The 16278-nt window shown below is 41.4% G+C and overlaps 1 protein-coding gene across 8 annotated transcripts in view; it reads left to right on the forward strand.

Annotated features, from left to right (window-relative positions):
* The window catches only part of SOX6 (SRY-box transcription factor 6), a 384737-nt gene that overhangs the window by 19745 nt on the left and 348714 nt on the right, over positions 1-16278 (forward strand). The window contains exon 1 of one of the 8 annotated variants that reach the window (XM_083863085.1): positions 93-458. The exons of 6 other annotated variants lie outside the window; for them this stretch is intronic. The gene's annotated coding sequence lies outside the window, so the exon portion shown is untranslated. Of the gene's footprint in view, positions 1-92; positions 459-1492; positions 1713-16278 lie in introns of those variants that run through there. One more of the 8 variants, XM_083863082.1, reaches the window with a different exon arrangement.

Raw genomic sequence — 16278 nt, forward strand, 5'->3', positions numbered from 1 at the left:
CACTCACTTTCTGATGTTGCACGACGGGAAATGCTTTGAATACTTACGACATGGCCGCTCACATTGATTGCCAAGATTGACAGCAGTAACCATCGCCTTCACTTGTTTCAGGAGGAAAAAAAAAAAAAAAAATGAACCTGATTGTAACCAAATCTCCAGGCAACCCATCCGCAAACTTCTAACGATCGGGATCCTGCACATCCATGGCCCGGAGAAACACCAGCAGACTCTAGTTCATTTATTTTATTTTATTTTACCGAATTACTACCCATTTATTCCTCTCCCCTCCCTCCTCCCCCCTCCCTTCACCTCCTTCCCTCTTTTTTTTTTTTTCTTTTTTTTTTTTTCCTTTTTCATTTTTTTTTTTTTTTTTAATGAAAATTACCGAAGCGCGTTGCAAAAAAAAAAAAAAAAAGGAGGCTCTCCCAGTGCTTTGTGCCACACTGGATCCCGAGGAGGTAACCAGGAAAACCAGCCCTATTGTGTTGTATACCTGTTGTTTGCTGTGGTGTGTAGTGCTGCGTGGCTTGGTGGCGGTGGCGGTGGTTTCATGGGTTTTCGCTGGATTTATGTCGCTTTTGCAGGAGAGAATTCGGTCCCCCCTGCGCTGTCTTTAATGGGTTATTAGTTGCAATTGAGTGAAGCAGCAGCGTCCGGAGATAGATCTGTTGTTTAGCTTTTAACATTGCTGAATTCACCCCTTCCCCCGCCTCCCCCTGCACGATTATTTACTTTTATATCACGAGGGTGTTGCGTTTCTTTTTTCTTCCCCCCCCCCTTTTTTTTTTTTTTTTTTTTTTTTTTTTTTTTTTTTTTTTCTTCTCTGTAGGGAAAAGTAGTTATAGTCTCATCCCCATGCGAGTTTCCGGGGCTGTTTGAATCCCGAGGTTTCCGAGACGTTGAGGGACCCCAGTACCTTGAAATCACAACACTTTCTCATCCTTCCCGAGTAGAGTTTATTTTAAAATGTAGTGACAGATCAGCGTTGTATTTTAAGATCACCCACGGCAGGCGAACACATGGTGCGGGAAGATATTGTACGTAAGGAACTAACACGAGAGGGAGAAAGAGAGGAAAAATAAAATCCGAAATAAATCTTAGAGAGCGGAGCGCTGCTGTCATTGCTCCGAAGCGCTCGCGTGGGTTTCTCCTGGCGGATAACCCCGAGAGACGCGGGATGGAGGAAGGCGAAGGGAGTTTCGGTGGTGCTCGTGGGTTCCGCGCTGAGTTTGAGGTGGGTGAGCGCTCTGAAGTTGGCCGGGCACGGCTGCGGGAGCACACAAAGCTGCGGGAGCCGCGGCCGCTGTACCGCGCTCGGCCACGGCGCGGCGCTGTCCCGGGAGCCGCCGCCGCCTTATCTCTGCCGGCAGAGCCTTCGGATAAAGTTCTACCGAAAACTTTAAAATCGATATCGCGCCCTAATTCCTGATACACGGGGAGGGGGGAAGAAGGCAGTCCATCATCAGAGGGCTCTGTTTACACCCGGGGAAGGGGAGATGCGTGCCGCTTTGTGGCAACAGTCGACTTGGGATTTCTTGCTGCCTTAGCTCTTTGCCGGAGGTCATGCAAATCGACCTTAAAAGAATGCATAAGCCATAAATTAAAATAAACCCTTAGCCAGAGGCTGATCCATAAGTAGACAATACCTAACCTGGACAAAACGGCTTCCTTTGCGAGCTGAAAAAAAGAATAGTGCCTAAACTAAATGCAAAGTAAGTTTTCAGGAAGTATTTCACTTACTATTATTACTGTTATTCTTCTTTTAAAATAAAATAGTGGCAGTTGCAACAAGCTAGCGCAGCTGTTTACAGGCGGTGCTGCAGGATACGAGTGAGGCAAGGTGTGTCTTGTGGAGAGCTTGTTCTTTTCCTGGGTTTCACTACCTTCGAAGCTGTTAATTTTTTTTTCTGGATGGGGGATAAGGAGCCTCTTTTACCGTGCAAGCAATTTGATGTTTTATCTCGGATAACGCTGGAGAGTTTATGGCCAAATCTGGGTTGCCTGCGACTGTCACATGCGCGCACACAAGCTGCGTCTGTATAGAATAATCTCGGGGGCTTGTTTTTTTTTATTATTATTTTTTTTTCCCCGCAGTTTTTTGACAATTGTTCCATTCACGATCCTGAAGGGAATCATCAGTGGGAGCTAATGAGTGGCCTCTGCTGCGGGGAGGAGCGGGCACCGGCGCTGCCCGCCCGTGTAATGCATGCACGCGTGTACCGCCGGGGGGGAGCGGGCAGGGGTGATGGGAGCGGGCAGGAGCGATGAGAACAGGGACCTCCGGGGGCACCACAGCGTGTCCCCGGGCCGGCAGCCCCGGCCGCGGCCCGAGCAGTGCGCCCAGGGCCCGCAGGTCAGGGCCAGGCACCGCTCCTGCCCTGCCCAGCCCAGCCCAGCGCTGCCTCCCCTCACCCTGGGGTTCGCCGCGGTTTTGTTGTTTGTCAAAGGACGGGAAGGAGTGAAAGTGGCACCGTGAAAGGACAATTAGTGTTGTGTCTGAGTGGCCGGGCTGGGGGAAAGGAGGGGGGGCCGCAGGGAAAGGCAGCCCGGTGGGAGCCTGGGGACGCCAGATTAGTGCTGTCCTAGGGGTGTTTCCCAAAAACACAGAGGTGAAACTTTCTGTGATAAAGTAATGTATCTTTGCCTGCTGTTTGTAGATAAGGTGTATGTTTATTAAGCAAATTTAAATAGCCTTCGGCACTTTGTTCCTCCTGCTTTCTTTTACCCTCGCTTTAACATTTTTTTTGTCATTTCCATCTTCAGTGCTGATCGTGGGGACAGGAGAACAGTTCTATCCAGTCCTCAAACAGTTTGAAGTCCAAAATTTAACGAATTTCCCTCTCTGTATTCGTGTAATGGAGCAATTTTGAAACCTGTTTTGAGACTTCGACTTGACTTGACTTGTTTTATTGACGTGCTTGTGCCCACTCATTTAATTAAGCCATTATAATACCATAAAGTAAATAATAAGAATGAATGTGAGATATGTGCATGTAGCCTGCCATTATATACAAATATTTCCCTGGAAAAGACCCTTTAAAAAACTTTTTTTTTCAGCACCCCACGATTCTTTGGCAAGATCTTATTGCAGGTTTTTTGTTCCGAGCCAGGACATTTCGTGGGTTTTTGTGCTCATGACGTTACATGCACACTACGCTTGGAATATAAACAGCAAGCGTACCTAGCAGCTCATTCTAGTAAAACTAAGGAATAATTATTTATAGTGAGTACATTTAAAAGAAAATAATGAGGTCATCTGGAGTATGCTGCAGTTTGAAGCAGCTCGACACCTGGCAGAAACTACACACGCGTTTTCTTCAGACTCTGCACTATCCATAACTTTTCCTTATAATACATTCTTGTGTTAAGTGAGAAAGGCTGTTTGTAAAACAATCCCCTGGCTGGTTCCAGCGTTGGGTGAAGCTGATCCTGTAATGGCATTTTGTTTTGAACAGTTGCTGTAGTTGAAGTTCCCTCATAAGGTAAGGTGGCACTGGGTCTGAAAGGAGGTCCAAATGCCACATTTATAATTAGACTGCCAATTCAGCACATTGTATCTATTGCTATACAGGGATATACTGCTGTGTCTGGTCTCTCAATAGACTGTATTCAGAATTAGCCAATTCAACTGCTTAAACTTTGGAGTCAAATTTAGAATAGGCAATGAGAGAAGGAAAGAAAGAAAACAATAATGCTTTCTTTTTTTCCCTCAGCTAGCTATTAAAAGCCAAAGAATATACGGAAACCAACCCAGGCAGTGCTCTTGGAAGCCCTGCACCGAGCGCAGCCTGGCCAGCCTCGCCTGCAAAACCATTTTGAAGCGGCGCTTCTCCGGGGGGAGGGGAAGGTGAGCCCTGGGCATCGCTTCCAGCGCCGCTCTCCATCCAGGCCGCTTCCCGGGCGCCCCAGCCGGGGGAGGGGGCCGGGGCTGGGCTGGGCTGGGCTGGGCTGCCCCTCGGGCCCGGCCCCGGCGTGTGCCCGCCTTGTCCCCGGCTGGCGGCTCCCGGCCCCTTCCTTCCCTGCTGTCACACTGCTCGTGTCGCTTCCCCCGGCCTCCTCCCCGGGAACTTTAATTCATTCAGCGATGAGCGCCTAACAGGCCCTTTGCTCGGCAGTCTCGCATCCTCTGCTAAACGCATTATTTTCTCCCTCCTCCCTGCAGCTCAGTGCTCCGTCTCGGTTCTGCCGGGAGGGCTGCACTGGGCTGCCTCAGCGCTCCCTGGGTTTCCTTCCCTGCTGGATGGCAGGGTGCAAGCCAGTGCCATGTGTATAACACGGCATAAAGGGAGCGAGACAGATGGCTGTCTCTCCCTGCACGTTCCCGACTCTCCACTCAACTTATGTAACTGCTGCTTTTTTCCTTTTTTTTTTTTTTTTTTTTTTTTTTTTTTTTTGCGTTTACACACCGGGGAAAGCGACGAGAGAAACAAAGTAGAGCCCGTCAGTTCCACTGTGGCCTTAGCAGTAGAAAATACTCGTAGGAAAGAATAGCTGATGTCCCAAGTTAGTCGCCTTCACTTGTCAGCCTGATTCTGTTCACAAGTGGGAACTGCCAGTGCTTGTTCCCTCGCCAGTGGTTTTTAATATGTGGCCAACAACTGTTCGTGGTCATTTCCTGCTGAACTTCTTCTGCTCAACAGGGAAAAAAAATCTCTTTGGACATGTTTTTTGCATCTTTGATTGTATTTTTAGTCCAAAGTATCCACATATCCCTGCAGTTCTTAGAGGCCTTGAAATATCTTGTGGCAATAAAGGCCAGAGCTTTGTATGATGACAGCAGTAACAAATACTTTTTTTTTTTCCCCTCAGTTGGTATTGGAAAGTTTCTTTAGTCCTCTTTTATCTGCTGAACACTGTGATCACCTTGGGAGACACCAATTCAGGAAGCATATCCATCAATCTTTTTACATTTGGTGTGATTTCCCTCTTGGAAGTGTACAGATCACGCGCCAAAAGCTTCAGTCTATTTATTTATTTATTTACTTATTTATTTACTTCCCAGAACAAAAATTACTTGGGAAAGAGAAGCCAGGATGCACTTTGCTTCCCGCCCCATACAATGGGATGTTATATATTTCCTTTTTTTTCTCAGTGTCACTTTAGAGATCAGTGGGCTGGTTTGGCAGACCTTGCATGTAATGACTAAAGTTTTCAGAAGTTGTGTAAATAGGGCTGTTTGTGTACATGTGAACTGTGTCAACTGCAGTAGCGACATATTTTTAAAACACTTCAGTTCCTACCATAAATCACAGAGGCAGAGCCATTCCTGCATGGTGTCAGAACCCAGGAGAGAAGTGCTGCTGTGTGATGTGTTCGGTAGTTTCACACAGAACTCACTCGTCAAGTAGCAGAAAGCACACAGAGGTGCATGTTTCAGGTTTGTACTGCAGCAAGCTGGTTTCTGTTCATCTCTTCCAGTGGCTTTTTGTGTAATTTTTATTTACACAACTTTCTATTTTTCCTCAGGTAGAACAGCAAGAATGGGAAGTTTTAGGGGACTTGTTACCAAACTGCAGAAACTGAATTTTCTTTTCTTTTGTATGAGCCATTTGGAGTTTTTTAGACACATGATTCTCCCACAGTAGGTATCTGTATTGTCATTTCAGGCCTTTATATCATATTATGAAAATAACAGAACGCCATAAAATCCTATCATTAGCAAGGTTATGTACTGGACTGGTGTGATATCTGTCTGAAATATGTGCCTATTTATTTAGATGTAGTTCTGTACAGAAGACAGAGATCTGATAGACGTATCTTCTGGAAAGCAGCTGATTTCTGCAGTGATAAAACTGGATAATTACATGTTCCCAAAGCCTTTTCAGCACAGAAGTAGGTGTTCTTTTAAAACAGTATTCTGTGGGAATAACAAATATTTGTGACATCATTGTAAGAGATTTCCTGCCAATTTTTAGTTTACTGTCTTTCAGAAAGTCTAGAGTTCTTTGGAACTCGTGAAACTGCTACAGATACCCATCGTATATTCAAGTATTCAGTGAAGTTTTAAATAATTCTCTTTCAATTAGTACAACAGGAACCTGAAAAATGGATTTTCTCTTAAAGAAACAAGAATCAGTACACAGATGATTCTCTCCTCCTCTTATATATTTTAAAATACTCATATCAGTTTTAAGTTTACTGTTTTGTCTTCTTAAATTAAGAAGAAAAAAAACCAGCATCCCACGTCTGAAAATCATTGCTTGGAAATTAGTTTAACCAAATATTACTTGAATCTTGTGAATTGGAGAGAGTAAGATAAAATTAGGTATATTGTTAAACTAGGTTAATCAGAGTAATTCATCTATAGTGCAGAATGGATCAATGGATTTTTTTTTTTAAGTCAGGCAAAACATTCCATCTAGTTAATGTGTTTAAGGGTATCATATCAGGGACAGACAGGTAGTAGCAGTGATAAAAAACAGATAACCTGCAACAAAATGATTTACAGATGGGTCATTATCATCTATAGAGAGCTTACACAGATCATATTCTTTAGAAAGAGAGAACGTAATTCTATAGAGCTGGGAGAATTACCTAAATAGGTCTGAATATTTAATGTTTTTTTTTCTGAGTAAATAGTAGAATTTGTCAAAGCAAAATTTTTTACTCATCTTATGGGCAGCATATTAATATAAGATTCAGGAAAGTACTAGGTCTGTATTTTAAATATTTTTATGTTTATTTTACCTGTTTGTTGAAGCAAAGCTTGGGATATGTTTTGCTTCTTCTTGTGCAAACTTTGTAGTGCATACCTTTAAAATATGTTCAAGAATGTAGCATCCAAATTCAGAAAAAAAAAAAAAAAGGTGAAAAGTTTGATGTCAGTGATTTATTAGATTTCAGAACCTATTCCATATAGCAAGTGGCTGAGTTGCATCTCTTCCATCGGTGGCAAGACAAGATGTCATTTAAATATTTTTTCTTTCTTCTTGAGCTAGACAGAAAGGTGTAGTCAATTGTGTCTCCAGTCACTGGTAGACTGACAAAAGGCAATAGGAAACTCTAAAACCTCAGAGCTGCAGTATTGATTTGATTCCTAACTGCAAATCCTTCATATCATTGCTCCAAATATCTAACTTTACACCAATATTACCCATTCTTTTTATAGTGACACCATGCTTAGTAAAAAACTTCTAAGCACTGAGGTCAGGTGTTGAGATTGGATTCTAGTTTATTTTTTATGAATCAGATAAAGATTTCTGTGCATGAGACCGTATGTGAAGATGAGAGAACAAGAACATTTCCATATCAAAGGCAATATATCTGAGGCTGCATAGTAATTAAAATGCAGTGGTTTGGACTCTGTGCACTAGCACTTACGCAGAGCGTTGTTGGGACCTTGTGCAGCATGCAGGCGGTTGTCTCTCGCATACTTCTAGAAATATACTTATAATTTTGTACAAACATTTATGCCAGTCCACACTTTTCTGTGGATAATTTGTATTTCATCCAAACCATTCAAAGTAGAAGTTATTTTTTGAGCAACCCCCTCATTATGGCTTTTGTGCATCAACTATTTTTATTCTGGTTGTTTGTATTTCCTCTTACCAGAATGATGGCTTGTTTATAGTCATATTTTTTTGTGTATTTCGCTAAGACCCCTTCCATGTACCACTGAAATTTTACGACTTGCATAAAATATCTTGTATAAGAAACAAAAATGCTAATATCTTTTCAGATTTATTGCAAATGGTGTGATTTCTTACATACCATACTTTATGGCAAATTAAATGCATGTGCTGGAACATAATATTTTTAATGAAACAATATGTGTTTACTAATTCCAACTAACTGTTACACAGCATAAGGAGAATTTATATATTACTCCAAGGACCTGCCATTGTGGGAAAATTGACATAAAATACTGCAGGGTGCTCCCTATCTGGAAACTCTTTTCTGGAATAAATGTGACTTTAATTCCTGAGTGGATCACCCTGAGCTGTTCCGGAAGGGCTGCTGTCGAATTGTTTACTTCATAAACTGTGTTGGTCAGGGTCCCAATGCGGAGGAGGCAGAGAGTTCTGTGAGTTTCCTCATTACTCAGAGATGCTCTTTCCACGGAGGCTCTGTCCATTAATGCTCCAGAACTACTGAGGTGAAGCTTTTAGGAAGTCTTTGTGCTTAAACAGATGTTTGGACTGTGATTGTATTGCAGCAATCTTGCAGTCTTGCTTAGTTTTGTCCAGTTTTAGGTGACGATTGATGGATGTATCCATGGGTACTTTGAGCTGGAATCCCACCCTTTCAGAGGCTGTTCTGCTGCTTCTGACATCTGTGAGATTGCTGTGGATGGGCTCGTTCCACCAAGCTCCTGACCATTTGTGGTTAGGGAAAACCCATGGTATTTTTGCACAAGTGGGGGGTTAACCTCAGTGTCATGGCCTTATTCCAGCTAAGATGGGATGGAGTTGCCCATCTACATTCTTACAGTTTTAACTGGCTCAGTGAATCCTCACTTCCTTTCCTCAATGCAGTAGTTGTGCTAAGGACACTCGCAGCATTTTACCTCAGAAGGACCAAATCCACCTGTTGAAGTAGTAGGTGGAACTAGATGAGGACTCAGATTTTGGGAGCTTTCTGGAGAAGAGCAGTGTCATATAAGCCAGTCTGACTGGCTTATTGTTATTAGAATGAGCATTTTGAAGGATTTGACATATATGGAATTTGAGTGTTGAGCTACTTCAGAGGAATATTTTGATATAATTTGGTATTTGACAGATTCTCAGCTGGTATAAGCCAGTGTAACTTTGTTTACTTAAGCAGGAGGGTGCCTTTTTATTCTAGCCACAATCACATTCCTTAGGCCAGGATGCAGTTCCTTCTGGGTTCAATGGAAAGAACTTTTTGTGATGGTGTGGGGATGGGGCTTGCGTGTCAAGGCCCTGTTTGCACTGGATTAACTGAAGAGAATGATTTTGTGTCAATCAGGGTGGAATCAAGTTTGCTGACATGATGGTTTTTTTATAGCTTTAGGATGATATTAACAGGAATTCACCTCATAGAAACAATACTTTAGATCAACTGTCCCTCCATATCTATCTTCCAGCAGGTCTTCTGGTGCAGTGTATTATACAACATGGGAGGCTTCTGACTGCTGCCTTGCCAGCTTCCTGTAACTGTGAGGACTGTGGCTGTGTGTTTTTCTTCTTTTTGTTTTTCTTTCATTCTTACCTGATCTGCTGAGGGTAGATTATCTTCTTGCAGGTCCTTTCCTATTTTTCTTCTGCTAAGAGATTCGTGTAGGCCACTGCAGTGGGAATATACTTTATTCAACCTTTAGTGCAAATATATGTAGATATGCACATGGCATTTTTTTGATGTCCCTAAGTAGTTGTGTTTCAACATATATTTAGTAGTGACTTTGTTATGGTGGTCCCTATGAATGAAATTGTGTATTCACCTCTGCTTTATGTGATACATTCTTACATTCTACTGTCTGAATCTACTCTCATTGCTTAATCCAAAGGTCAAAGATGATTTCCAGGAAAACACTTTCATGCTTTCTGGTCGCTTTCTATAGGCTTTAGTTCCCATTATCCGCATGGAAATGATGGTGCCCATGGTGTTTCTCTCTGGAAGTAACAATGGGATCTTCATTTATTTCAAAGCAAGTTAGAAATGATCTAACAGTTTTAGGATGAAATAATTGCTTTTCACCTTGATTTCATGAGCTAGAAGGTAGTAGACTAGTGTTAGGATGGGATGACAGCTACTGTGAGGATGGGACTCTGAGGTGTCAGTTTAGAGAAGAGTAGTGAGATGGAAAAATGGGAAACAGAAGAGACCAAGAAAGAAAGGTATTGCCACATAATGCTCTAGAAAAATAACTAAGACAAAGCATATTCTCATATGTCTCTGCTTATCCTCAACACTCAACCTGGACTTTAAGGAACCAAGTCTGTGTATTCAAGCAGTTCAGTGGGCCCTTGTTCCCTGCTTCAAAGATCTTCCCTCAAACTTTGGTGAAAGCCAAAAGGCTTTTCTTTTCTTGCTTGCTGTCTACACAGTCTTTCCTCCTAGTTTGTGTTTTTCTTCAGCCAGTGAAAATTCTCATTATTTTTAACTTCTCTACCCCCTTTAGACAAGAAGGGTTCAATCAATTGATGATTAAGAATGTAACAAAAGCTCTGACTAGAGTGGCAGTGCAGCTACACCGGTGTGTATTTTACTGCAGCCACTCTGCCATGTGCTGCATGGGTGTGCCCACTAAAGGTTATTTGAAAACACCATTGCACAACACTCTGCGATGGAATGGCATCAAATTACAATCACAAACTCATCACAATGGAGTAAGAGTGAAAGACTTGGAATGCTGTGAGTGTTTTATAGTTTTTTCAGAGAAGGAGTGGATGGGAGAGGTAAAATGTACTTAAAGAGTTATTACTGACAATTAGCTGAAGTTTCAAATTTGCATCTTCCCTTGGACAGGTTGAATTCACTTTTTTCACAATATGAGTGTGACATAACCAAAGCCCAAAGGAGCAGGAGGAAGCTGTTTTGCTGAATTGCTTGTAGGGGTGATTTCCATTAGAAGTGCAGACCTCAAGGTTTAAGCTGTTGCTGTTTTTACTTTTAATGAATCCTGCCTCCACTGCAGTCAAGTGGCACAGAAATGCCTAGGATAACCAATAAACCAGTAAGAGTCAAAATCATCCCCAAGCTGGTTTTGATTGCCGTGTTCCTGCTGTGAAAGGCTTTTCTATTTCAGTAATTCTGCTTGGGATGATTAGATAAAGAAGGTGAAGGCTCGTTTCCCCTCACACTGGCGAAGTGTGGCTCCCACATGATACTTCCTGTCTTTCACATATTGTCCCTTTAGTATCAATAGTAACTGGATGCAAATCAGGGTGGCATCTGCTAGTTTGTTTTCAGCTGACCGGGCTAAACAGCACATACGGAATTTACCGCCAGGAGGCTGTGACCTCACCGCAGACAAGTGACATTCCCACAAGTAGGTAATGAAGCACCCCTATTGAGTGGAGCTAAAGTCCAAATCCTCGGTAGAGTTATTACATATTCAGTTTAAGCACCTCTCCCAAACTTTAAAACTGTCCCTTGATTTTTTTTTTTTTAAACCCACTCACTGTTGTAGCTGGAGCGGCAGCTGTCGCTGGTCTCTGCCGATGCTGCACTGTGCTGAATTGGGCCTTCTTGAAAGTGTGTGGGAGAAAAGAGGGGATGAAAAAACAAAGGGAGAGGAAGAGGAGGGGAAGGGCTATGAAAGGACAAAGATGGGAGGGAAGAGTGAGTGAATGCATATATAATTGAACAGAATAGCAACTGTATTGCTCATATTGCTGTTGAACATGCTTAGAGATTTTCTGTAGTCACATAGTATTTGGATATAGCTTGATATATCCAAATTTTTAAAACTTCTCTACACTGGTGGTGTAATGCTGTCTTCTAAAGAAGGCAACGTGCAGTGGTTTGAAGAAGTCCCTTTAGTGCTTATGGTTTTAAGACTGAACTTTGTATTCCTTTTCTGTTGCTCATCAAGTTATTCACAGCAAATTCTTTGGGACAGAAGTTATCTGTCCTTGCTGTCTGAGAAAATGTAGGTTTCTGGGAAAGATTTGAACGGATCAGTATGGTCATATCAGTCTTTTTTGGAAGTGTACATAATTATTACATATATGATCAGTCTGTGAATGGTTAGCATGAACTGTAAACATTTTTGCGTTTTACTGATTGTTCTGACAGCTGATTGAGAGCAAATATTTTGGAAAAGATTGACAGATTCTAGATGCTCAATGTAAATTAGTAACCCCAATACACTTGCACACCAGTGGTCTGAATACTGGATGTGAAATGAGACTTTATTTTATGTCCTTTTGATCTTGTTGGTGATGAAGTTTTGAGACTAGCTAAAAGCAAAGCAAAAATTAAATAGGTATTTTAGAATCTGAAGTAGTTTCTGGGGATGGGAAGGGAAGGAGAATACTTGAATGAGAGGAAACAAAAGGAAGAAAGGGGATAGGATGAGAAGCAGACAGACAGGAAAAAACCCTAGGATGTGTGGGGGCAAATAAGCATTTGTGGTTGCAGCCTTTCAAGGGATACCTAATTACTTTATTCTCCTTCTTTGCTTAGGCTCTTCCACTTTCCAAGAACTGAGGATGCAATATCAAAATCATCTCTTTTTTCACTCACAATCAAATGGTTTATTAATTGAGGTTAGAGGGGGAGTAATGATTGAACAGCTGTTGATAACTGGGATTTACAACCTCCAGAACTGTGAATGTTGTGTTATGTAAAAGGGAAAGAGTTTTTCTATATTCTCAGCTTTCTGGAAAATAGTGCAGTTCTTGTACTTTTAGCAAAAAGTTTTTTTGGATTTCCCGTGGCAGACAGTTCTTTTAGAAGAATTGGACCATGGCCTGCAGCCTTCCAGCTGTGTGTGGTGGGCTGGGCTGGGCCCATGTTTCAATAACTGAGATGCAGAGGTAACAAACAGCCAGTCCAAAACCACAAGAAATGTGAAGCTTTATCACAAAAGACATTGAGCCACTGAAACTTCCAGAGAAGGATCCGTATATCCTCCATGTTTCTTCTAAGAGTGCCCAGGGTTAGCAGGATCATTCATTACTGAGGCTTCATTGGAATTCTTAAGCACGTAAAAAAATGCCATGGAGCATATTAATACTTTCTCGTGGCGAATGCCGTGGACCAGCAAATGGATCCCCACAGCAATGTTCCATCTAGTTAAAGCTGCTAGATCGTGGCAGCCGACTGTCTGATTATTTTAGGATCACTCTATGACTGGTTATGCATGTTCACTATTTAATTTCTATGCCACAGTGTAATACAGTTGTCCAAATGAGGCACAGCAGCCACTGCACAAAATAGCCTTCCACAATTTGTTTGAAATTTTGTTTCTGACATAAAGGTGCATGTGGTTTATTCTACTCCCTCTATGTTTCTCTGTGCAAGTACTTACTTGATTAATGTGTCAGCATCTTACAAAGCTTTTTAAAAGTTCTGATTCTAATAAAATTACTTAACTTGTGTTCAAAAATATTTTATATTTCAGGGCTGTTTTTTTTTCCCAATGAATAGGGCCCTGAAATTAAAAAAAAAAAAAAAAGGCAGAACATTAAACAAACAACCCCTTTTGCATGCAGATAAAAGACTGTTTAATATTAGCTATGATTTGTTTGATGTGCAAAATCAATTTATTTGCATTTTGCTCTTCTGGTATTTTGCTTGTCCAAAAGCATACTCAGTGGCCTCCCTCTCCTCGTGGTGAATTCCAGAGTTGTGGTGAAGGCAATTGCTGGGTAAAGAGATTCTCATTTGCCAGAAGCCATTGACAGCCACAGGCTGCCTGTTCTCTGGTGTTGGAGCCGTAATGACTACGATCAAAAGTGTGAAGAGCAGTTTGCCTCTTCTCACCATTTTTGTACTAAAAAAAAATAGCAATGATGAATTAGAGAGCTGGTATTTGTTTCCAGTATTGATTCTTACAACTGAACTTGGCAGAACATGTATTTTCTCAGGGGAGAAAGCTCCCATCAACAGGGGAGTTGATGGGTTCTGGTTCTTTGTCTAGACCTAGGGGAGAATATTTATTTATTAATTAATTTGGGGGTGTAAAAATCTGAACTTGCAATTTCTGTGTGGTTCACATATTCTTTAGAATGAAATTCAGAGTTATTGACTAAGACATGTAGAAAACTCATATGCTTGAGCTCTTCCAAGTCCAGCTCCTAAGACTCATGGGTTCAGGTCCTCGAAGATACCAAGTACTTTGGTCCTAGTTCAAAAAACTATACAAGCACATGGTGAGCTTTAAAGCCCAGGAATAATCTCAGTGGGAATGAGACTATGTATGTGCTTAAAATTCAGCATGTAGTTAAGTACTTCATTGGACTGGGGCCAGCATGCTTAGCACTTTGGAGGGCTGAATCCTTATTCACTAGTGGTGGTTTATATATTTTTTTGGCTTATGAATTTCCTCACTGACCTGCTCCTTTGTTTAATGGTCAGCCCGCAACATGGTCAGGATTAAAAACTTCTGGGGCTTGTTTTGTCTAGAAGGCTATGGATAATCTCCAGAGGGAATGGCTCATTTTACATAATTACTGATGCTAAATAAATATGTTCTTTATAATCAACTTATGTTTAATGTGAAATTGCTAAGATTTTTGATCAGGAGACCAACATTTGACCCAGATTTTACTTCTTCTTTGTTTGAACTGTGTTATTTATCTGCAGAAATTAATAATGCCTGTCTCCTGTTAGTATATAAAACTCTGAAAATAAATTATATTTGTTTATATTGACCTTTCTGTTTCCAAGGTCTCTCTGCTTCCTACTATCATTTTTAAAGCTTGTTCCAAATGAGCATTCTTCAGACAATTATTAGCAGTGAGCTTTATCTGAGCTGAGATCTCTAGGCAGTACTGTCAGATATTTGGTCTTGACTCAAAATGCCTTGGCCATGTAAGGTAATGGTTCTAATTGTTTTTCTCCTCCTCCTCTCACCTGTTCTGTTAAGAAGCATAATCTTGGCACAACCTCAGTAGTGTTAAAGAAGCCAGAGAATCTTTTTCTGTAATTGTATGATTGCTGTTACTGTCAATTATATATGAATTTAAAATAAATATTTATCCATTATTCACCAAATTCCTGACCAAGCATCACAAAGGCTAAATCGAACAAACCAAATAAAAAAAAAAAAAAAAAAAAAAAAAAAAAAAAAAAAAGGAAGCCAGGGGAAAATCCCAGATGTCTCCAGCAAAGGTGATGGATGCCATTTCTCCTCAGCAGGAACAAACCTTGATCTTTTCAAATCTCTGAGGGAAGAGACTTTCATTGTCTCTGTAAAAGTTTTTGCTTGCTCCCACCAGGATGGAATAGGGGTACAGCTAAGTGCTAGCTTAAATCTTGACTGTTTGTCTTTCTTTTTATGCTCTGTCTTTAAAATAGCTGAGGTAAAGTATTTATATAGCCTAGATTAGAGTGTAGACAGGCATGTTGTTGCACGTCTAGCTGGAGGGACAGAAGAAATCATACGTTTAGCTCCTCTTTCCTGCCTCCCAGCCAAGGTGCAGTAAATGACTGTGTGATTGCCTCAAACGCAGTGTCACTGCGCGGCAAAGGGAGCTGGCTAAACCACAGCTCAGACCATGAGTGTCTGAGTGGAGGGACGGCCAGTTCTAGCAGGGAGAGCAGTTCTGGTTGCACTCCTAGGAGGAGGAACAGCACACGCCTCTGATGCAGCCCTGGGAGCAGTGGGAGCCAGCACTCAGGGCGAGGGAGGAGAACTTGGCGTTATCGATTGTTTTGATACTGCCACAGACCGTGATTACTGACATGTTACTTTACTCACAGTCCCCTTCTTTCCTCTTGTGCAATCTGCTGCCACTACAAGGTATAAAGAATGTCTCCAGCTCAGTGTTTGCGCCGTGGTTAGTGTGTTTAAGTGTGTTCTGGGAGCAAATGCTCAGAGGTGCAAATGTATGAGCAGATAAATTTAATGCTGCTGTATGGACATGTGCTCTGAATCCACCAGAAGAATGTAATTTCCAATTCAGCGTCAGTAAGGTCCTACATGCTTAAACCATGATGACTTTTTTTTGCCAACTACCAGAGATTCATTGAAGGAGGAGGATGAAGCCTAGACAAATTTTAAAACACTTATTACCTTATGACTTTTAAAATCAGATAGCCCAAGAATGCTTAAAAAAAAAATGGTAAAAGTGTTCCCAGTTCTATGAGTAGTGCCAAATGTGTCAAAAACTTGTGCCACTAACATTTTTATCTCAATCTGAGTTCAATTTTTTGTTAGCTATGACTATTTTTTTAATATTTTTGCTATTATTCTAAAGGTTTATTCAGCTTGACAGTTGTAGGATTAAGCTTTACAAACAAAAGGATAATATATCCTATGTTTACAAGTTAGCCAGAGGCCAGGTTTTATAAACTTTAAAAATACAGCTATTGCTAGTTTATAAAATAGACTAGTCAGCTTTCCAAGAGAGAAAATAAATCCAGCGATGGAACTGATTTCCATGGGAGCCTGGTACTCTCATGTATAGTAATACATTTTGACCTAAAGCAATGTTACACGTGAATCTTAAAAATGTTTTGAAAGAGGTAAAAATATGGAGCACAAAGCAGACACATATGGGACTTGATTCTGTGAGTATCTCATCCCTCCCCTGGGAGCCTTTAGCTCTGTGGAAAGGGGCACTGAACAAGAGACATTTGGTGCCATTCAGAACAGGGGACACGCAAGATTTTTGAATGTGATCTTTCCAGTGCTTTGTGACAATG

This window comes from Zosterops lateralis (genome assembly GCF_965231275.1).
Source record: "Zosterops lateralis genome assembly, chromosome: 6".
Lineage (NCBI taxonomy): Eukaryota > Metazoa > Chordata > Aves > Passeriformes > Zosteropidae > Zosterops > Zosterops lateralis.